The sequence below is a fragment of the Anopheles nili genome, chromosome 3 (genome assembly GCF_943737925.1).
Source record: "Anopheles nili chromosome 3, idAnoNiliSN_F5_01, whole genome shotgun sequence".
NCBI lineage: Eukaryota > Metazoa > Arthropoda > Insecta > Diptera > Culicidae > Anopheles > Anopheles nili.
Genome location: NC_071292.1, coordinates 13603407 through 13627465, shown reverse-complemented (window position 1 = coordinate 13627465; position 24059 = coordinate 13603407).

Here is a 24059-nt window from a genome sequence, read left to right as displayed (position 1 = left end):
TGAAGCGCAATAAACCACATCTTCACCCTTCCCAGAGTGCCGGGTGCCGTCTGCCGATGGAACGTCTCACTTTTCGTCCTTACGCGGTCATCATTTCACACCCGTGGTCCATTACCACTCCACCGACGCGGGCCCATAACTCAGGCATGGGAAATCATAAATTCTAAAGAGTTAACGGCCTCCCACCACACCACGTGAAAGGTGATGAATTCCATCCGTCCAATGGTGGCGTCAAAACTGGGCTACCACCGAGAGACACTCCGTCGTTCGTCGTTTTATTACCTCGACTTTCATTGTGCGGTCACGCGCCCCCAACGCTCGCGTACCAAACAAACAACCCCGCGCACGGAAACGCGCAAATTGTAACACCGTAAGGAGCCACTTAGTTCGCACCTTCCGGTCGGTCGGAGTGTAAACCAGGTGGAGTGAGACCGCTTTTTGACGCCCGGTGTTCGTTGTGAGTCGCGGTTCCCATCGGCCGCGCATGGTGCTCGGGTGAAATTTATGTGATACCTCGCCATGACGGCCCTACCAGCCTGATGCCACCCTTACGCAAGGGCTCTAGGCGAGTGGAATGGTGTAGAAAAATCATGGAAAAATCCCCACACCCAAAACGAGTCTTCGCGTTGCGTAAAGGCGGCAGAATCAGCGGTGAACGGTGAGTCTCGTAAGAGGCTTTCGGCTCGTTAGCAGCCGCGAGCACGATGGCAGAGTTTTCCCGGGTCGGGCGTACTGGTTTGGTATTTGACTTCTAGAAATCCCTTGAAGGCAGCCCTGCCTGTTTTCACTTTCGCATCTCTTTTTCGTTGGAGGGCAATTACTTTCCCACCACAACGAGCCACGTGAAACCCGATCGTTGTGCAAGAGGCTCTAGCGAAGGGCAAAGCTTCGGTTGGAGTGAAAAACCAGAGGGATATCGTGGGGCGGGAACAAACAGACGAATAAATATAAATTTTTCGCTCAACTTTTATTTATCAATTCTGAAACCTTCCCTCGGTATCCGCGCACCTTGGTTGCGTCTCGGTTTTCCAATCGAGAACCGCATCCGGCAGGTAGCTCCGTTTCGTTAAGTCCCGGTTGCGATCCTTTTGCTCCCACCCTGAGAGGCTCAATTCGGAGAAAAAACGAAGAATAAAATGATGATTCCGGTTGATTTAGGAGCAAAATATGGGCGCACAACACAAACTTTACCCTCCCCCAAAAAGGCACCCACCTGCGTTGTCCGGTTCCGAAACAGACAATTCACCGGGAAAACTCCTGCCCACACGCAAACCTGGTTTTGGGTTTGGAATCGAGTTTGCAAAGATTTAGCCAGCGCGGGTCTCGAGCTCTTCCGGCCGGTTGGGAAAGTTTTCCCGGCATCATCGATTTTTAAGCCCCCACCGGTTGGGGTAAAAGTTTCCCCCGGGAGGAGAGGGAAGAAAAGCCAAACTGGGCGCAATGCTTTCTTTTTCGTGCCATGCGTTTGGCAAAAAGCTGGGCAATAAACGGTGTCGAAAGAGTTATCACCGGTGGCGGTATACGTGAGAGAGGGTCCGAAAGATGGGTGCGCCTGTGGTTCACCTACAAAAGAGATGATGTAACTCTGCCAGGAGGAAGGTAAGCCGTCCGAAGATCGAACAAACACATCTGCATCAGCAATATTTGGTAAGGGATTGGTCGAAAAGGGTTGCAAATTTTAATGATACGATGTTGTGTTCATCCTCTGTTCGAGTAACGCCATTCGAAGGACGCGATTTTGATGATGATGCGTGGATGTGGCATAAAATGGGCCATTCGGCTGGGTTTTCTCAGGCATAAAAGCTGACCTTAAAAGAGGGCATCGTTTCGGGAGTCCGAGCAAGAATGGCACATATCGATTATTGGCATGAATTGATTCGGCATTCGCTGCTCTTCCGAGATCGGTTTGCTACGGCCCAAAGCAGGTTTCCATTTTCTAACCAATATCAAGTTATCCTGTTGTGGTTTTTTGTTGCTGTTTTCTCTCCTATCCCCCGACAGGCCTGGACCGAGCGTTGATCCTAGGGAGAATTAAAACAGCCCAACCTATGCCCCCGGTTGGAAAGATACCCGCGGGAAATAAAATCGGATTCAACCCGCTGCCTGAACGGTTTCTGATTCCCTTTGTATGCAAACGTGTGGTATATGTACGCCCCAAAACGACCCGTTTCTCGCTTCCAAGCCAACTCGGCACACACAGCAAAACGCCTCGGGGCATTAAACATCCCTAATCCGAGCGTTAAGCTTGGGTACGTGGGAAAATAGCTGCCAGTCGAGGTCGGCACATTTGCAGCGCCGTTTGCAGTGACCTCCTCTGGGGCGGCATCTGTGTGCCGGAGCTTCTCACGTTGCCTCTCGTTCGCTATCAATTATTTATGCATTTTTTATGCATGCACATTCGGCTGCAGGTGGAAGCGGTATTCCATGAAAGTCTGCATTCTCTGCTGGTGCCTGTAGGGTGAAAATAAAAACGAAACGATCGGTAACCGAATGCTGAATGACAATGCATTTCTCTGTCATTGAATATTTTTTTCCCAGTATATCTCTCTTTATAGAGCCATCTGATGTTAGTTCCATCAGTTCGACACATTTTTCGTTGTTTGTTGTCGAAGATGGATAAATTGAGCTCATGCTACAGTTTCCCATAATTAGATAAGTTTTCATTCATTTTCTCATGACCGAGGTTCTCTCTTACTTATCACAAAATGGACAGATGACAGATCAGAAAGGTATATCTAAGCTTCCATCTCAAATCCGTGAATCCGTGCGTGTGTGTGTTTCCCTTCATTTTCTTCCCCAAATGGAACACCCGAAGCTGCCATCACCGGCCTGCCTTATGCTAATCCGGTAAAGTTAACGAGAGAATAAAAATCCCACCAAAGACCCCGCAGCCATTTTACAGCAGGCGGACAGCACGACGATCGTTGGCGCTCGTCCTCCCCAAAAACGACACCAGCCGGGTTGCATAATGTATTCCGCGGAGGTGCGGATTTGCAAACTAGAACATGCTTTCCGGATTTTTCACCGTACCGGCGCTCGCGCACCAGGACGACCCCCGGGGATGACCAGCACCGGTTGAGTAGCTCCCGAGCTGAATTCTATCGTTCGTTCTGTTCCCTGTCAGCGTACGCCGTCGTCCGTGGGTTTTGAGATGCAACGCCGTGGGTGGCAGCTTGGTTCCGGGAGCTTTTCCCGGTCGGGAAGTCTATCCCGTGCCGACAGGCCAGTCACTTCCAGCAGCTGTGACGGACGGCCAGCTCGAAGCTCCGAGGAGCGAGGTTCGTTGAGTGCGCTCCCGTGAAGCAACGGGCGTGGAAAAGTCTGGACCCTGCAATGGCCTTGCGCGGTCGATGTCGGAAAAAGCGGCTGCTCTTAAAATTTATGAGCGACGTTATTATGGTGACAGAATTTTTGTGTCCATTTTACATTTCCCAGTCGTCCTTTATTTTTATGCTTTTTTGGCTTTCTTTTTGGCGCCTCTTTACTGCCGACCTGATGGAGTGCGCTTGTATGCGTGAGCGGCCCCCGAATTGTAGCACCGTGTTTGTGTTTAACCGTGTGGAACCGATGGGGAAAGAAATTTAATATTTTCGTTCTCGTACTGCCCTAATCCCTGGTGTGACTTTTGAGGAGGCGAATATCAAAACGTAAAATCAAAAGCCGCAACTTCCGCTTCAGTTCCGGCTTGCCCTGACTTCCATAGCCAGTGGGAGATTGTGTGAGTAAACAAACAAACACCGGCGAAGAAGGATCATTCCCGCCTGCCGTGGCACGAATTATAAGCTCCACGCCAGAGAAAGCGAACGGACGCGTCGCATCTGATGGCGAGCTTAGAGACAAAGTGAGGGAAGAAAGAGACAACTGGAAAAAGTCACCGTTCGCTCCCGTGCAACCGGGAAAGTAATCTTTTATTCAACAAACCGTGCTGCATCTCAATGCGATGCGAGAAGCTGACAGCGTTAGAGGAAGCCGATGTGGAGGAAAATCTGTGCCCCCGTTGTGAAGGACAACAGATGTAGCCGTGGGGTGCGATCCGAAGGTGGCCGATCTTTCTCAGAATGCTGCTTGAGGGTACGTGGTTGAAGGTGCCTGAGATAAGATGAGCAGCGCGGCAAAAAGGAACCCGCACATGGGCAGTAGTTAAGCGGCGGTAGAGCCAGCTACGGCAGCACCAGCCGTCACTCGGTAGTTGGTTGGGCAAAGCTCAACTTTGTGACTGTGACTTCAGTGAATGGGTTGACGTGTCTGGCGGCTGCCACGATGCTGCATCGGTGACGGGGAGCAACGATGAGAAATTGATCTTTTGATTTATTGCACCTTTTACCGGCGACCAGGCGCCTCCATCGGATGCCCAAGCCGGCAGAGCGATGATGATGAAGTGGTGTCAGAATGGACTGGAATATTAAAAACTCGTGCTCCGTAGAACAAGGGGAGCGAATCAAGCAGAGCTCTATTATGAATGGCAGGAGTTTCACAGCATCGAGGACGATGATGATGTCGGCGATGGCGCATGAAGGGAGAAAATTTGCGGCATAATAATGAGCAAGTACGAGCTGTGTTCTAGCGAAAAGCGAACGAGTCGAATAGAACGATCGATAGCGAGATATTTTCGTGAGATTTTTAAAAACCAACAGCGAAACATAGAGCACACAAATTTAACATCAATTATAAATTAATGTTTATTGTGACCAAAACCGATCAGGTTAGGTGATTTAAAAGAAGACATCGAATAATAAATAAATGTACCGGTACCTCCATTAATCTTCTCGTTGGGCACAGTTCCAGTGGGACCAGCTACCGTTTAAGCGTGGAAAGAGTGTGGTGTTTTATTTTATACTAGCTTGCCGCTTTCCCGGAGTTCCTGAACCTCTGTGCGAACGACCGAATTGTTCGGGAAAGGTCCGATTGTCGCTCGTTCCACACCCAACGGCCAGTCGTGTGCGCACATGTCAGCTCACCCGTAATCCGAATCGCAACGGCAAGTATGTTCTCTCGTGATCGAGCCGACTTCCGGTGAACGCGTAAAGGCCGGGCTTGAAACGGCCAGTAAATATTTATAGAGCCGCCCATCGTCTTAAAGTCCCGTATGATTGCCTACCGGCAGCCGGAGGCAATTTGGCGTTCGAACGAAATCGTTTCTCAACCATCCCGAGACCGGAGGATCGAACTGGTCATAAAAATAAATTCCTATTGTGCTGCCGATGCTCACCGATCCCGGCACGTCTGCCCGCTGGTCAAACGGGAGAAGCCATTTTCCGCCCTTTCATTTCCCGCCTCTCTGAGTCCCGACGGTCGGAGAGCTTCGATCGAATATCGAACCAGCCTCCAAGCGCCCATCAGAAACGCCCGTTACGAGTTCCGGGGCGTCGTTGTTAGCAAATAAAATAAATCGTTGAAAATTGCACACCCGGCTCGCTAAAAATAAGTTGCAGTAAAATAGTGTTATTTATTTTAAATGGAACGGCAGAACCTGTTCCTCAGGGAGCTGCGCTGACCTCTTTATCACGAGTGTGCTTCCGCAGTCTGCCACACCTTTCCAGCAGCACAATCGGTGTTAGATTGCTTCCCTCCTGCGGGACTCCCGCTGGGGAGGAATTTATGATTTTATTTCTTGCTTTCTTTTTTTCGCTTGCTCCTGATTCAATCTAACTTTCCCCGAGCACATCATCATCGCCACTGTTGCGAAGCGCCTCCCAAGGGGAAGGATAAAGCAGGCGCCTTGAAGCCGTACATCCGATAAGTCTCGACCACCACGAGCGTCTTTATCTTCATCGGAAAGTTATCAAACTTTTTTCACCACTTTTCCGCCCCACCCAGGGTGTGGCGGTTTCAGGTTTAATTTCTCCCCCGGGAGTGATTAACGCTTCCGGAACGCTTGCAGTCGAACAGTCGCGTACGCCATCGCGAAACACGCCATCGCCACGGTAGGCTGGCGAGTTGGCGATTTTGAATAACTCAACGTGGCGCCGAAAAGGGCCTCAGCGATCGAAATGATTATTAATCCACCCACGCGCGCTACAAGACCAATTTCCTTTCATTACCGACACCGGGCGGTAAGAGGTTCTCGGCCCACGACGAACGGTGGCCATAAAATCATTTAATTCCAATTAGTCTGTCATCGATGGTTGACAAACGATGGCGCGCGGTCGGTTTCGTGCGGGAGACCGGCAATCGTAAAGCAACGATGACGGTGTTGCCAATAATTGGTAGCAATAAATTATGATTTTATTTTAATGATTCCTTGTGCGGAAATGGGCGGACCTTGGTGCCAGTGGCAGACACGAAGCTTTGAGCCAAAAAGCCGGCGCAAGAAAGCCCATCAAAAGTAAATAAAAGTCGCGCCAACACTGCCGGGGGCCGGATGTGTTCGCTTTTTAATTCGCCCTTTAATTCGTTCAGTGCAATTCTAATGAACGGCAAGGCAGAAGGCGAAAGCGTAGAAGAAGAAAAATGGAACAAGAAAAGAATCGGGCGAACGTACGAGGAAAACCCCGGTGTTCCATAAAACTGTCGCCTCTAACCGTCCTCAACGTGGGCTTTCAGACACGAGAGGCTTCGAGCGAACGTGCGCTGGCATTCGGCGAGAGAAACATAACGAAAGAATGCTCATAAAACAAAGATTTTAATGCCATGATTATAATTTATATGCAATTGTTTTGCCTCGGCATGCCACGTTCCTACGTTCGCGTTCCTTTTTTGCCCACTGTCAACAGCACCAGGCAAACCGGGAATCGGGCTCGATTGCATCCAATAAAATATTTTAATTGCCCTGTAATGGTGCTCTAATTTCGTCGTTCGGCTTTCATCATCGCTTTAATGCCGGACCGGATGGGATCGCCCGACCTCTCAAGGGTTTGCCAATTGATTTATCAAATCAAAGCACAGATGGGTGGTGCAAAAATAAATAATTAAACACACCAGGGGCATGCTGACTGCAAGCGGTGCAAGTTTATGGTTGGTTCGTTGAAGGAGTGAAGTGATTTAATGTGTCCTAACAATCGTGCATGTGGTTATGTAAAACACAATCGGTTGAATGTTGGGCAAAAATAATGAACAAAATTCAACTTTTATGATTACCTGAAGCTATTGCATCAGAAAAATTTTTTAGAATCAATAATACATGGGCATTATAAGTAGGTTTTAAGGAACACAGCTATTTCACTGACTAAATATAAATTTTGCTAAATAGTAGAGTCTAAAATAAATAGCACAGTGAATTATTTGTATGTTGCTTAATTATGTGAATTGAAAAAATTAACTTTACAAGGCTCTTTCAATTCACCGAATCCATCCCTTTGAACTTTCATCCTTGTAACGTGTAGTCGTAGGTCCATGCATCTTTTGGGAGAAATCAACCGGCTTCGCTGGAACAGCAAGCGTTCGCATACGAGGCGCAGCCAATCCGTGCCGTCCTTTGAAAAGTGCCCGGTTTGGCCGATGCAATGGAACCAAATTAAACATCAACCACTGTGTGAATGCATTATGCACGAAATGGAACTCGTTCTAATGCATTCGTTCATTTATTCGCTCCGCGCTCTTGGTCAAAGCACCCGTTCCGATACGTGGACCGTATGCACATTAAAACCACATTAGAAAATGTCGCGCCGGTTGGTTCATTCGCTGGTGGTTTGCGAACCGCACCGGACCTGCTTCGTATCGGTATATTACATTTCCAACGTGGTGCTTTACACGTCGTCCGTTGTGTGCTTTTTTCCCCGGCCGTACGACCGCTCGACAGCCGAAACGTGTCCGCTGGTGCAGAAAATCGATGATGAGAGCGCGTTGCAAAAAAGGGCAATTCTAACGGCCCGTTTCAGCTCAAGGACTCCCGGGAAGCAACAGCAACAGCAAGAAAAAAAACGCCCGAAACCCTTTTCCGTGGCTGACTCCTCGATGGCAATAATTTGCGGAAAATATATAATTTTCCCACCCCAGATATCATCAGCGCCATAAATTCGGCCACACCGGTAAGTGTGATGCTCGATTTTTCATGGCGCTGTCGTTGTTATTTTCCACGCTTATTTTAGAGCCCGACCTCGCCCGGACAAAAAATGGTTGGGAAATTACAATTGTTGCCCTTGCGCTTCTCGCTTTCTGCACAGCGAGCAACTGAGTGGACCCGATAAAATGTGGTCAACCGCGGGCTTCATTTTCTCGGCCGTCCGGTCAATTCAACGATCGGACAAAATGTGCCGCAGAAAAAAACCCTCAAAACCGCTAGCTGCGGGGTTGAAAATTCTTTCTTTCCCTGTTTTTTGCTATCATCACCCTCACGTTTTCTGTGCCATGGCCCTACCGCTGAACCGATACGCCCATCGTTTTGGGGTCCATCGTCCGAAACAGTGTTGCCGTACCGCCGTTCATCTTTTCCTGTGCCCTTCGTTCGAGGACCCGCATGAGCGGCAATTTTTCGAATTTTCCACCTTCGACCGAGCACCGGCGTCCGGGCGGAAGTGTTCGATTATTTTCGACCGTGCCGACCGGCCGAGTTGGGTGCTATGGCCCGGTGCACCTTTCTCCAAGCGCGCCTGAACGTTGCGAAAATTGCTGCACCCTTTCGACCGGTGACTGCAGCACGATGACCTTGCACACCGAAGGACGAAAGCAGCCAGTGGTCTGTTACGAACATCGCGGCAAGAATGTGCCAGGCGCAATCTTGATACGTCATGGTTGGGCTAGGAAGCGGGCATGGGCTGGTCCCGGATCCTTTTTCCGCCCGCACCCATCGAAACTCAACCGATCCAAGAGCGGTTGGATCGAAAAATTAAACTTTCGACCGGTGGTACAAAAAAAGACCACGTTGGTGACGCAGATAGTGGTCAATTAAATTTTATGCTTTTGACACCTAGGGTTTACTTGGTGCGCGTTCGAACCGAACCGGCCAATGGTCCGGTTTTTCCAGGTTCACACCAGGTCGATGCCGTTCGCCCACTGCGGAGGTGTGTTTCAGATTGTTCTATTAGCCGATCGGACACCCTCGACCGGTGGTGGCCTGTCATCGGTGGAGCTGGAAGAGTTGGAAGCGGCTTTCGTTATCGACAGCCCATAGTGGGTTCAGTTACGAGCCTCGGTTAGTTCGCGCGATCTGCCAGGACGCGAGCCGTTAAAGTCGTTTACTGAGCGAGAGTTTACGATTGCATAAACCCGGAACGACCGGTCTCTTTTCGGTTGGTAGTAATTGAATTTTTGCTGCAACGGAATAACCGAGCGTGAATGCAGCTTTTGTAGCGCGAACAATTCCGGGATGTCAGCGTATGAGCACATCGAATGACACAGAAGTTTGTGAGAGTTGTTTAACAAATAAATTTATTGTAATTGAACATATTTTATGAAAATGCTCGTCGTAATTTAAAGAGCTTTTTTCGTCTTTGAATTCAATTTCTTAGCTGTCCTAAAAATTTACTTTAAAACCAAAGCTTTTCTAAAGCTGTAAGCTCACCAGCAGATCTTGTAAAAAAGAAGCTAGAGAATCTTATCAGAAAAACTTGACCTATCAAATCCCCCGTAGCGATCATAATAATGGAATAAAAGTCGCCAAAAATATGGTCCCAGTTTTATCGATTCTCGAGGGAAACACCAAGAGAAAAAGAAACCTGAAACCAACTGTATGCATCCAACCTGTTAGGTCGGATCAAGCCCCAGTTCCCCAGCATCAAGCGCAACAGCACTCTTCTGGATGTAATTCCCGCACCGCCCATTCCACCTCCCATGCAAAACCTCTCAAGCCTGCTTGCCATCACGATCCCGTGTCTCAATTTCCATTCCATGCGCTCAATCTTACGACATGTTTACAGATATGTCAAACGGCAATGGCGGCGTTACGTGAGGAAAATACAGTAAATAAACAAACAAATCCATCCCCATCGACACCTCGGCAAGCTAGAGCGCGCGTCACACGAGCAAGTGTTCCACCGTAACGCCAGCACGCCGCGTTTGGTGTTTGCCGTTCGACAAATTTTTCATCCTTTCCACCACCGGCGACATAATAAACACATAAAGGCTCAACAATGCCGTACGCCGCGTTCGATCCCGCCCCTTTTGCGAGGAGACGATGCTGCGACCGAACGACTCGTAGAACGTCGTAACGTCGAACGTCGCAAGCAATCTCTTAGGCGATGATGACACAGGCTTTTACCGCCACACTCTAACGAGCGGCTTCTCGTTCCGACGGGTGGAGGAAATCCTTCCGAGTAAGGTAGAGAAGTGGGAGCGAAAAGAAAAACCAGCACACACACACACGCGCGCGCTCTCAAGGAATCATCTTGAACGCACGTGAATTTTTCCCTTGCGTTCGATTTTCCCACTGCTTCCTGCGGCTGATGGAAAGGAATCGAATCGAATGGCACACCGGCGTTACGACGCCCTTTGACGGTGAGTTTTCCACACGCGTCAAAGGGCGTCCGAAAAGCGGGCCAGCCCACACTCACACACATCGGGCTCTGTGCGAGCTCAAATAGAAAGAGGGAGAGAGAGAAAAAAAAAGGACGACGACAGAAAAATGTCTCTATCAACAACAATGAGAGTTATTCAATTTCAATTTTTCCTTCACTTCCCCTCGGCCAGAGCCTCGCGCCAGAGCCAATTCCTTCCCAGTGTCAGGAGTACTGGCTTCAAGGAACGAGAAAATAGAACTGAAAGGCTTGGAAAAAGCTGTCGAACGATTGCCCTGCTTTCCGTGGGTGATCCCTGCCTCAAGTGGCGAACAATCCGTTCGGGAAATCTTCTGGGATTTGTGTGTACCCTCTTTCCCTCCACCGTTCCTCAAGGGCTCAAATGGGTTACTGGTGCCCCGGGTTTATCTGTGGGCAGTCCGTGCGAAACGAGGAAAACATAAGGAAGGAGGAGTATCCGCATTCGGCCCCCGGGAGCAAAGGAACGAGTGAGCAAGAGCCTGAGCCGTACGTACGTACGTAATGTCGTTATGGCCGTTGGCGTTGAGCGTTCTGGTTTGAGCGGCGTGTTTACATACCGAAAGAGGATGAACCGACGAGTGGAAAAGCGGGAAAAAGCGTCCCCGCCGGCGTCTGAATGCATAGGAAAACTCATTGTCATGATTCTATTATGCGGCCAGCCATTCCGCAACAAGAGGACGTACATTATGTTATTGGGTTTTTCCTTTGGGAAGCATTTTCCCGAGCCCAGGCCCGGGTCGGAGGGAAACCCATTCGTCGCCTAATTCGCTTCCGGATTTCGTTAAAGCCCTGGCACCTTTGTCCGCGTCCGGTGCCTGTTCAACGCTTTCTTCGGGGGTGTTGCTTTGGAGTTTCCCGCCTGCCAGGACACGTTCCACGCTCCAACCGCACTAAGGGCGCTTTTGTTGGGCTCCACATACGTGTACACGGGTTTAAACCAGTGGGAAAGTGGATTTGGATCACCTTTTGCGCCATCGGTATTCGAAGGAGCGTTCAATTGCTACAGACGCTGGCACGCTGGCGTTTTGGGATGCTCCACTCCAATTATGAACGAGTTTCACTCTCAGTAGTAAAGGCGATGGAAAACCATCACTGCTCTATAAAATTCTTCAAAAACACGGACACAAACGGTATGTTCTACTTGATCATTTCGACCCCGAGGTTGGTCGTTCGTGCGGCAATTCTGCTGGCATTGAATTTTTTTTTATCCCCAAACTATGTGCGGTCGACACCTTTTGCATGCTAGCTGCACGTCCGGAATGTCATATCCCCGTGGCAACGAGCCGGACTCGACCCAACGTTTCGGTTGTCGCTTTTCCACCCAAAAGCTCGTGAACATACCGCAGCACATGTTAACATTCCGTACCGGACGTTTGGAATGGCGGTTCCGGAACGCAGACTGCTAATCGTTGGGTGGCCCTTTTTGGGGTAGAGTAGAAATTCGCTTACACGACTATCGAGCTTCCGGGCGGCCACGGCAACGCATTCCATTGCATCCCGGAAAAGCCACATCCATCCACCAGGCGGGAAGCAACGAGCCTTAAGTTGAACGATTCGCAGGCACGAAATAAAAATGGATTATTTACAGCCTGCGGCCGTTCACGTTGGCGCAAAAATGTAGGCCAGCTTGTAAGTCCGACCGGAGTATTTGCCAAGGAATGAAGCATCCCGTTTAGTTGCGTTTTGTTTTGTGAATAAATTTCACGCCTCCCAATCCGGTGGTTAAAACTTTCCACCTTCGTACGGCGAATTTGTGTGTGCAGATGATGATAAGCGGCTAGTGCCAGAGGCATCCTGGCGAGAAAGTGCATCTCCGAGTGCATGCGATACGGTGCAAATAAACCTTCTTCAGAAAAGTGCAGCACGATCTCGGACTGTTCTCGTCTCGGCACGGAGTTCACGAGCCAGCTTCCTGCTGAGATACCGTGCTCCACATACATAGTCAGCATGGGCCGCATGTAGAAGGCGCCCCGGGATTGCAGACAACGAAAACGAGGCAACCAACACCGTTCGCCGTTTGTCTGCCGAGCGCGGGCAACAATCGGACGGTGGAAACATGAAGCACGGTTTTATTACTTTTATGGACCGGGCAATGTTTCTTGTTTTATGATAATTAAGTGTGCCTGATTCCATGAATTTGCAAGCAAACGACGGTACGTAGTGCTGCCGTGCTGAAGCAAATTGTGTTTTTTTTTGCTCGCGTATACACTGCGCAGGAAATCGATAGGCACTTTAAATTGCGAGAAAGCCTTTTATGGCTATGGGGAAGGCATCGCATTCGCAGCAAGTTTTCCACAATATTGTCAACCCAGCTATCGGTTGAAAGTTTCATTCGAGTTGTAGAATCTAAAGTTTTATCGCTTGAATAGCGTTAGTACAATAAAAACATATTTATAAGGCTACCAAAAGCTTTCTTTTTGTACCAATTACTTTTGAGCAAAACACAAACAAAGCTACTCAAACATTTGATTGCATCAACACCTCCTTGGTGTTGCATTGCAACGGATCAAATCAAACTAAATCCTTCGAATCGTGCAAAGACCCCGAATTTGGACGATGACGACAAAGAACCATTCCCATGCTGATGGATGTTTGCGCCAACGCTGCAGCTTAGACACCGTAATGGTAATGAAAGTCCTTCGCGTCGTTGGGAAAAAACCCAAGTCGTTCCCAGTACCCAGTCGTACTGGACACGAAACTTCTCTATTCCAGCTGACTGACTGGTAAGGATATTAAGACATACCGTGGTGGGGATGCGCTTAAGTTCGTCGAAAATTATCCGTTCATTAAAGCCACTTCCTGCACTCAATTTTGTTTCGCGCTTTTCTTCGGTTGAAATGTAAATACTACCAAGCGCCCGGGAGGGCATGGGAAAGCGACGCTTCTCAGTTTGCTCAACTCCTTTCAAACAAAAACTGTGCAGCGATCGCACGGGGTGAAGAAAAAAAATCAATGTATTCCTTCCAAGGAAATGGGCGAAAAGGTAAGCAAAAGATGGGGTGAAAAAGCAAATGCCCAAACTTGTGCGAACCAACCTCATCGCGAAGGCTCCGGCGTTCGTTTGCAGCCCATCCCGCTCCCACGGTACGATTGGGGTCGATCATCTCATCATTCACTTTCCATTTTTTTTTTCTCTCGCCCGTTCCCGAGCATAAGCATAAGTCAGGGGGAAAGTTTTCCTTCTTGGAAGCTCCGCGGCTCGGTACCGAAGATCCTTCTCTCCACTTTTTATTCGTTGCTCTCCTTTCCCTTCACAATTTCCCGTCTGCGAAAGGCGAAAAATTTTCACCATCTTCCGAAAAGTAACGAAGTAAACGAACGAGCAAAAAAAAAGTGGTAACGAACACACGCTGCTAGTTTGGCCTCATCGTTTCTCCGCTTTCGCCCGCTCGTGGGGTGTATTTTAATTTATTCAGTAGCACAATTTAACGTAAATAATGAATTACGCTGCGCGTTTCGCCGCCCCTGGCCGACCCAGACCCGCGCTCACCCTGCGTCCCCATGGTGCAGGAAATTTCTGCGGTGGGCAAATGAATTCAACTTTCCCGCCAAGAAGGCTCTCCTCGTTTTGCCGCCGAGCGATCCGCTCGGTCGAGCCCATTAGTCGTTGCTTGTGTGCCTTGTACACTGCCTTTTTTTGCTGTGTCTCGCTTGCCTACAAGAACGCTTCAATCTCAACAATCGGCCACGACATTAGGCAGGACGGACGCCCGTGGATGGACGGCAAGCCTAAGCGGTTTAGGAACCGCGGTGTAAGAACCATAGCACTTGTTTTTTTCTTTTTTGCTGCTACTCTCCGTCAAGACGCATTCCCTTACGTCACCAAACACGGCCCTGGAAAAGCGCCTGGCGGACTTTTCGTTTTCGTTTCATGCAGTTGTTTCGTTCACGCCACACGCCCTCGACGTCGCTGTGAGCCTGTTTAGTTAATTGAAAGCGATAAACTCGCTGCTTAGGGCCGATCTTGGGGTGCGGCATCTGGCGAGATTTTCACACCGCAAGGTGACGACGGCGAATTTTCGGTTGCATTGGGCCATTCTTTTCGATTCGTTTCCATTTTTTGGACCATCGTGTTTTTTTCGTTCTTACTGAAAAAAAAGCTTTCTAATTCTGGTGCCCTGAGCTGCCCGAGCTTGTTAAGCATTAACGCCTTACGGTGATGATTTTTGATGAACGATCGTGGGAACCTCCCTCAAACGCGCATGAATTAATTGGATCGAAATGAGTGGGCGAAAGGAAAATGGAAAACGGAAAAGATCCCTTCTCTAGCGACCGCTTTTTCGAGTGCTGGGGAAGTTTCCTGTTACAAGATGGTTAGATTAGCTGATTGTGGAGGACGTTTTTTTTTCTCGGGAAAATACCCTCTAACGAACTTCCGGTGGACCAGCTTGTTCTGTTAATTATAACCATCATTACGCTTTCTCAGTCCTCATTAAATTTCAAAAAAAAGATCATCGAAAAGGCGCACTAAATTGCGTACCATCGTTTGTGCATTGATGTAACTAGTTCGTCTGCTTTTTGTCGATGCTTAAGGGAGATTAAAAGAAAACTCCTTCAACCCAGAAGGGAAATTTTAAACGCTCCAGTACAAAGTACAAGATTGTATCGCAACAATCAGCATCGGTCAGCTTGTTCGCAATTAGAGAGTACATTTTTTTTTTCAAACAATCACAACTTGCTCACAAGATGGCCTTTCAGACCCCGTTTCCGTTTGAGACTTCAATCAAGAAATCCCCATACACTCCAACCCCAGGCTCAGCTCGTTCCTGTATCAATCACAGGACATCGGATCCAAGGCAGCTAATCAGAAGGTGGATAAAAGTCATCACCCTCTCGAGCATGTCATGTTCGAGGCGGTGAAGCGAGCGAACAAACAAACAGAGACATCGAACGACATCGATTATTCGTGCCCATTCGTTTCACCATCCCCACGCTTCCGGTAACCGGCACCCGATATCCTTCCCGTGGGAAAGGCGAAATAAAACCTCCACAACGATGAAGGTACCACAAAACACCCCTCCGGCAGGGGTTCGGAGTTGTTAGGAAGCGGGCCAAGCAAATGGCAAACAAGCTCGCCGAACGAACATCGTCCTGGGCCATGTGCCGTCATAAATAAACTATGGCACCCGGCGCTAGGAGCCCGACGCGCGCGTCCAAGGCTCAACCGGGCCGACGAAGACGAAGCAGTTGAATAAATTATCATATCAAGGTGACGCACGTTGCCACCACACCACACCAGGACCATACGTTGGCCCTTCACCAGGCAGGGCGGGAAAGATAGCGCGCCCGCTTACACGAGCCTGCGCTGCACGTTTACTGCAATGGCCGGATATTTATGACGCCATTCGTCATGAACCGAACCCGACCCTTGGCCCTTCCGGGCACCCCTCCAGGGAGGGTTGCGGCACCACAAGCATACGCCGAATGTTTGTTTTAAAGAGTCCAAACCGCAAAACTTCAGCTCCAAAACGGGTGGCCCGGCGAGCGCCACAAGGCCAGCGAAATGGCGAAGAAAAACTCAACCGCGGAAGTTTCGGAAACTCAGTGAGGCACCTTCTAAAGGGAGCTGACTTCTGAACCAATGGCTAGGTGAAGTTTGCGTGCGTTCCTGTGTGTCCTTCTTCTACTACAGTCTTCAGCTGAAGACGCGTTCGATAAACTTGCTTCCGTGCTGGCACAGGCCAAAGGAACGCAAAGCTTTCGCTCTTCGTGAATGTCCTCGGGTCGTTTGAGGAAGCTCGCTATGTGTGCCATCGGGAAAAATGTGTCCACCAGTCGCGTTGCGTTGTGGCCCAGTTGACGAACAGGTCCGATTTCAATTGCTCCCATTCTATCCCGAGGCCGGCACGAAAGCTCCCGCAAGAGTGCCGTTTGGGCCTAAACAATTTCCCGGCTTTGATCTTCCCGGTGCCGGTAAACTTTGGCGGTAGGCCAATCGAAAAACCGAGTGCCAGCAGAACTCCACCGTCAATTGATGTCTCTGTGCTCATGAATATGACATTTGACGTATGAATTCTATGTCTGGTCCCGCTTGTACCGTGCGCGATTTCTTTTTTGGAGGATGTTTTGCCCAGGAACTAACGAAAAAAAAAACCTGGTGTCCAAATGAATAGTTCTAACAGGGAACAAGAGGTTGCTTTCCTGATAGTTTGCTTTACCTCGTGGTTGATTTTACAATGGAAAAGAATCCAAAAAAACGCTAAAGTCAAGCGGTCGTGATAGACCATCCGGTTGTTCAACCGTTGCTTTTGAGTTTCTGCTGCTCACACAAACCGCTTCCAGCAACCATTTGCGGTCTTTGACTTTGTGGTCGGATGATCCACCGATCACAGTTCTATCGACCAGTTTTTTTTCCTATTTTTACCGTTGCACGCACCAGCATCAGCTTAAAGTGGTTGGCTAGTGAATGTTTGATTGTCTTCTACGTCCCACCACGATTCGGTAGCTGCAGGAGAAGGTTGCAATATTCAACAAATGTGCTGCCGCGTCCCGGGGATTAGGAGGGAACGAACTGGGCTAGCGATTTTCGACTCACTCGCCAGCTGCATGACAGCTGCCAGTGTGCGCATCGGGCAGCTTCTGACAAACTGATTAGTCGGATGACCTTCTTCCGAACTTCGAACCGGTCTGAATCGGTTGCATTTCATGCGAAACGACCCGTAGAGAAGAGAGCACAAAAAAGCGGGAAAACAACATCCAAAGCATATCTACGTCCGGCGACGAGCCTTCGCGAAGTTAGGCCGGAAAAATGAACTCCCAAGCTTCTGACGGGGGAACTGATTTTTTCTACGACTACCGAGGGACCGGAACCCAAACCCAGACCATCAATCATACGTGAGTGAGTGATTTTGAAATCGGGCATGATGAGCAGACGGCAGCAGAGGCATGAAAAAGCTCATCACCCTCTACGGGATCAGGACGGTCCTTTGACAAAACGCGGGTCGGATGTGGGCAAAAAAAATCCAGTCGAGATAAGCGTGTCACATGTGACAGGGAAATGAACAGCGGAAAGTCTATTGTTTTGCGTAAAAGTGAACGGAAGCTGGTCTCGATATGAGTGGTGTCCTTGTTTTTTTCTTCTCGTATTGTTTTAGCTCGATTTGTGCGTTCCATCCGTACCAGACGGATCTGTCCCAAATGGCTTGTAATTTAGAAAACCCTTTTTGGGTGTGAAACGGTTTGCTGAAAAGTCACAAGCTTTTATCTGATTGTTTGGAGTATTGCAGAACAATAGTGCTCTTTGGAATGGCAGTAAAAGCATACGAAGATAAGAACGTTAAAACAACTCAGTGATCAAACAAGCTGTGCTAAGTCATAAAAGGTGTTGACTTTTAAACGATAAAATGTTGCTACAAAACCAAATCATCTTGGATAACTTTCTTCTTCTTAATTGGCTCGACAACCGGTGTACGGTCAAGGCCTACTTTGCTATGCTTAGCCAAGGATGTCTATGAATTGGAATTTCTCGTAGCTGAGCGGTAAGTCCTACGTATATAATTCTTCGTTATCCGTGTTAATTCTTCGGCTATCGAGCCCCCCTTCGATTATATAAGATGATAATTCATCATGCATATGAATCAATTTGGATTCATTCAGTTTTCAAATTATTAATTTATTTTACTTTTTTTAAGCCAATCAATAAATTTGTTAATGTACAGATATGGCTTTCCCAAAAATATACTATTTTGATCTTAATTTGCTCAATGGAGCTGTGGTTTTCCTCGTTAATACTTGAAGCTGTTAAAAGAAACACATCTCTCATTGTTATCCGTTTTATAATTGGTTGGAAAAACGACACAGAGCCATTCTCACTCAATCCGAACTGCACTTGGTGATGTTTAAAAACAATGAAACAAGAAAAAAACACACGCTAAAAAGTGGCGTGCGGCAGCGTTTGTTATGAATTAATCAACCTGTTCCGGGATAATCTCATTAAGCCGCCGTGCTTTGAATAATTTACTTGCTCCCTGGAAGCCACGCACCTGCTCCACCGTACTCCCTGCTTCAGTTTCACGATAAGACGTTCTCTTTCAAGAATTATTTTCCTTTTCTATCACTTAGCATTTTCTCTCCCTCTCGCATCTTTTTTCATCCGACATCCATTTTTCACGCCAGGTCAACGCCATACCACGAGCTACCCGCCAATAACTTCACAAATAATTCACTAATTTCCCGTTTCACGCCATCATACTCCGCCCGATTATCCACCCCCCAGCCCACGTATCTGTAAAGCTGTTGATTTTCCATTCGCGGGGTGAAGCGGTTGGCGGAAGCTACAAAAAGTTTTATCTCTTCACCTTGCGTTCCCTGCCGTCCTTTGTCCTGCGTGGACGCAGCTCACCGCCGTTGAAAAGTGAACTGAAACTGAATTTTGGAGACGTGGACAAAGAGAGAGAGAGAGAGAGTTCCCAGAAAGGTAGGTTGAGTCGGAATGCTGATGAAGAGATTAACAGCTATGAGTGGCAAGATTAGACATAATTTATTCCGATTTCGAGCTAGATCACCTCGCCGAGTCGGTGTACTATTTTCTTAGGCTGCTGAGCTTGCTCACCGATAGGTTCACAATCTTGCTCGTGTTATTCTTATGGCACCATCCCGTACGCACCTGCCGTGTGATTCCTCGATCGGCTTCGAAAGCAATCCATCGTGCCATGGAAGGCAGCAAAACATCTACACACCCATACGCGTAGCAAATGGAAAAACTATCAACGCTGTCATAACACACGATTCGCTCGGGGAACGTATCTTCCGGCGGCAGGTTTATCAAACCCAAATTAGCATTAACGCCACCACCGCACCTCGGAAATGGTTCGCATCGCATCACCATCCTGGTTTGTGGAAGCTAATTAACACGCTCTGTCACCAGGCCAGCTATCCGTAACGTGACAAATCTCTTCCCCAAATACATCACGCTCCGGTGCGTCCCGTTCGGAAGCGGCAGCATCGTCTTCGGTTCATTTGCTTCCCGGAAGCACACACAAGCACATACACACCGACCCGCCTGTTTTCCTATTATCAATTTAATTTCAGATGGTAGATTTGCTTAATAAACATGTTTGCCGAGCGAACGCGAGCTGCTCGATGGCCAGAGGCACCTGCCGTTCGCATGAAGTTCTGGCCGGCGCAGTGGAGCAGACTGTGAAGTCGGGCCGAAATAACTTCTAGCCCGGGTGCCTACCTGTGGCGTTAATCTCTCCGGCCGGGCGTATGGATTAATTTATGCGTCTGCGGGAAAAAGGGGTTATCTCAGAACGTGTGCCGGTGCTAATTACGCACGTGAGCCGCCTCGTTCTTTCCTGGCCAAAGCCGACGGTTGTTGTCATAAGTGGCACCGCAGCATCAAAGGATGTTTTCGTTCCATCAAACTGCAAACATTTCTTATTAAACTTTCCGCAAACCAGGTGCGTTGGGATGGGAAAATAGAAGCGCCCACGAAGGCACCGGTTCTAGCTTCATATCGTATCGTGAGGCTACATTTACGTTCTTCACAATGCACACGAGTTGTTTAATAATTTAGGCTTAGTTGGTCCAATGAAAACGTGCAATATTTTAGCGAGCTTGACTTCACGAACAACGTCGTGGAATTCGTTCTTATCCGCATTGCGCCCAACACAGAACTTTTCGGTACTACTTCGTAGTCTACCATCGTAACGGCTCGGCTATAAGACTCAATTGTCACAACCTTTCAAATGACCGACAGTGTCAAATGTTTTACAGCACCATTGTCTAACTCCAACCATCCACCATTCGTTGCTCCCAGTGCGCAATACTATTCCAATAAATTGCAATAAATACGGGTACGCTTTTGTGGGAACACCCGGAGAAAAATGGCTCTTCCGGCACCACAGCGGGTGGGAGGAGTTTTCCGAAACTTTAGCGCATTTAATAATGCTGTTCGAATGGCTTTTCCGGAGTGTTTTTGGGGTTTTCTTTCGATTGTGTTCCCCGGACTCATCTCCCTCTTCAGCGGCGCTCTAGAAACCCGAACATCCCTGTTCCCGCAACTGGAAGGTAATCGAGAGCCGGGCAGTTTGCAGAAATGACTCCCGTTTACCACTTGGTGGCTTTTGGTGGTATCGAGATGACTTTCGGCTTCTACCGGGCGAAAGCGTACGCGGTTGAGCGAAGCGAACAAAACCAGTAACACTCCCAGCGGTTGGGTGACTGAATTTCCGTACACCCGGTAGAAGCTTGGGCAAAAGTTTTCCATTACCCGGTACCAGTTGGAAATTGAGGAAATTGAACCTAATCATTCTCTACGAGGCGACTGCCCGAGCGCTCGAGGTGGGTCCTTTTTCTTCCCTGTTGTCACCAGCGTCGAGCGCCTGTCACGAGAACCGTGCGAGTCCGCGCGTACGAACGAACCGCGTCCGCAATGGACCGGAGTACGGTGAGGTGGTAATTCAATTTATTAGCGATGTTTTAGCGTGGAGTCTTTTTCCCCCGATGAAGCAGCGGTTTATTTCGCTTAAAGCACGTGGTGAGGTGAAAGTTTTTCTCCTATCATTCTCGGTGTCTTCGGTGTTCGGTTTGGCAAAACACACCGACTAACTGCGGCAACTAACATTAGAGCGCAGTTCCACCAAGTAGCAGTTCGACCGACCGGATCATCACCAGACGGTTCATTAGAGCGCAAATATGTGGCGCGAATTTACAAAACCAAAATGATCAACGCAGCGCGGGCACGACTGCTCGTGCAAAACTGCCCATTAAAGAACAGCTGGTTCCGGGATGGCGTGCCCGGAAACCAGTCAACCGGCCTGTTTTACATTGTGTACTGCTTGCTTAAAGCACGGACAGGCCCCGGCAGACCGCAGACAGGTCGTATTTTGAGCCACGTTTCGGAAACCGACAGACGTGAACTTCCTCCACCGGTTCGCCGCAAGCACCAATGCCAGCGAGTTCGCCATTTTCCATTTCCACCCTAAAGGGAAGCGATTACCAAAGCGCCCGCTCGAAAACATGCAAGAAAACCCCGAACTGGCAGCAGCACGGAGGAGTTTTTCTTTCCGGCTTCGTCGTGTTTTGCTAATGTTTAATTTCAATGCTGATTCCGCTGCTGCTGGCGAGTGCATAAACAATTAGTGCCGGGCTTAATGGAAACGGCGGTTTTGCTCGCAGCACGATAAGCGAATTTCAAGCATTGCTACTCGTCCGGCGGAACAAAAGCAGCTTCAATTTTGTCCATTTGCATTTCGGAGTCCCGACAACGGTCAGCAAGCGAACGGTGCTGCTAATCGAGCTGTTGCAAAACGACGACGTTTACAAGGTGGCTCTTCGAATCTGTTCTGGGAGCGGTTGGCTTGCTTGTGGCATAAATATTTAATGCATTAGCCGAGCACGTTGTACACGATGCGTTTAATCCATCACATAATCACGCGATCGTACCTCGCTGATGGTGGGTTTTGACAGCAACTCATTCACTCCTCGGAAAGTACTTTAAAAAACGCCAGGAATTAAAAGCAAATTAATCACCATCAGCTTACGATCGTCATGTCGAGACGCGCGCACGCATTAACGCGTCGAGTTCATCAAAGCGGCCAGTCGGATCAAAGCTCAAAATGGCCACCAGGGGCACTGTTATCCTTGTCTTTCATTCCGCCATTGCAGGACGCCCTATAAAACCCCCTCAATGAAATACGAAACAAAAAAAAAGCTGGCATACAATAACGCCAAAGTAGCTCATTTTCATAATCCACCATCAGCGGAGTGAGACTTCCCAAACGAGCTCATGGAAAATAAAAACGGCCCATTTGGGTCTCTTTCACGCCTTCATTCATACACACAAACGCGCGCACTCCAGTTCCTTGTTGGTGAGCCTCGTTCCAATGGCAGGAAATCCTATCACAAGATCGAGTTATGTTGCGCTCGCTTTTCCTGCTCAACCCCATCAACCACCGTTTAATGCGCAAAACCACGCCTCGCGCGAACATCATGAGAATCTCCCCCCAATCTCCCACTAATTCCTCACCGGTTGGAGCCATTTTTGCCGATGGGAAGGAAAATAAACCCGTGGCTAAATTTTCTCCTCATCAACAAATCCAATGAAGCCACCCTGGGAAACATATTTTGCACATATTTACAAAGCTTAATCAAACAAGGATTTTCTCGTTCGCCCGAGCCGACGGCGTTACTCCGTACCCGGCGCATTGTGGTGGAAGATGGGTAAATTCCTGCACTCTCGAGTGGTGCGAGTGTCACGTAGAGGGTACGTGGCAGCTGGAGAACAGAGGCAGAACAGAAGCAAGGGAAAAAAATGAGCAAACACAAGCCACCATCTCAACCAACCCACCACTCCCGCCTGTTGGTCGGGTTGGATGCTGGTTTCATGGCGAGTATTTCATCCATTCGCCGTAGCCGGTATCATGCTCGGCTTTCCGGAGACTTCTTTGCTGATTATTTGTTTTACGATTTCTGGTGGCGTGGAAATAATTTAAATTAATTTATTTTCCAGCGCGCACCAGCCAGTAAATCATACGCGCCGTAATTTTCGTTTCCGCGAGCGGTTTTCATTGCTTCTTTTCGTAGTGCTCGACATGAATAAGAGTGAGAAAGAGACATGGTTGTTGAGAAGTTTTTCGAGTGATGCTGTTTGTTACGCATAACGGTAGACTTGTCGAGAGAACGACAGTATAGTGCATTGATTCGCTACTTTTTCTCCGTGATGATTTCCTTATATGCCATGCACTAAGCTACGTGCAATAGCAATAAGGAAAATGTTTTCCTCGTATTCTTATCACCTCTTCATGTGCTACAGGCAGGTTGCACGCGCACTACTATCACTCTTTCTGCACACGAAAAACCCTCTCGCTTTTCATTAACAGCAAAATTCATCCGAATTACTACCCCCATTAGTGGCATGGCCCATTGTTTCAACTAATTACATCATAATCATCCGTGGTCTCGCGTTCTCTTCCGAAAAACTATCACAATTTCCACTGGTGAAGCACCCGGGGGCCTATATTTGGACGGCTCCCTCACGTCAGCAAACCCAAACCCATTATGCGGGAAGGTCTTTCCCTTGAACGCCTTGTTTTAGTGTGATTTCCCCAGGGTGGAAGCGCCAGGAGCATCATCACGCGGGAACTCGGTCGCCTCATTCACCCGCGTATTGATGTTCGATTTTCCACCCAGAAAACACACAAGCACGCACGATTGGTCCGAGAGGAAATGAGCTCCCGATCGAACCTCTACGTAAGCGATCATATTCTAGCACTGGGAATACATTTACATTGTGGTGGTGGTGGATAGTAGCGTATGTGGCTCGTGGGATGTTGTTTGGCTAACAACCCAAGCCCTGATCTTAACGTGCATGATTCATGAGGCAAGCAAACGGTTTCGCGTAACTATTGAACGTTAACTTGCCCGTCCGTTATTGAAATTTCCAAATCTCGCTTCTTTTCGCGCGCACCAGCCTAGTCGAGATTCATCTCGCTTCATTTAACTCTTGGCCCACATGTGCGAGCGTCTACGTGAGCGCTATTTGTCTACATTGCTTCAAGAGGCCGCGCGTCAAGAGGTTTTCCGGGAAAACTCCTCCGAAACCACGCGCTTTATAAAAAAGCCTAACCACACGCCGGAACGGAAGCACCCGGACGGCTCCGGAGCAAGTAATTACTATTCCAGGCGAAGCCAGGAAGCATTTAC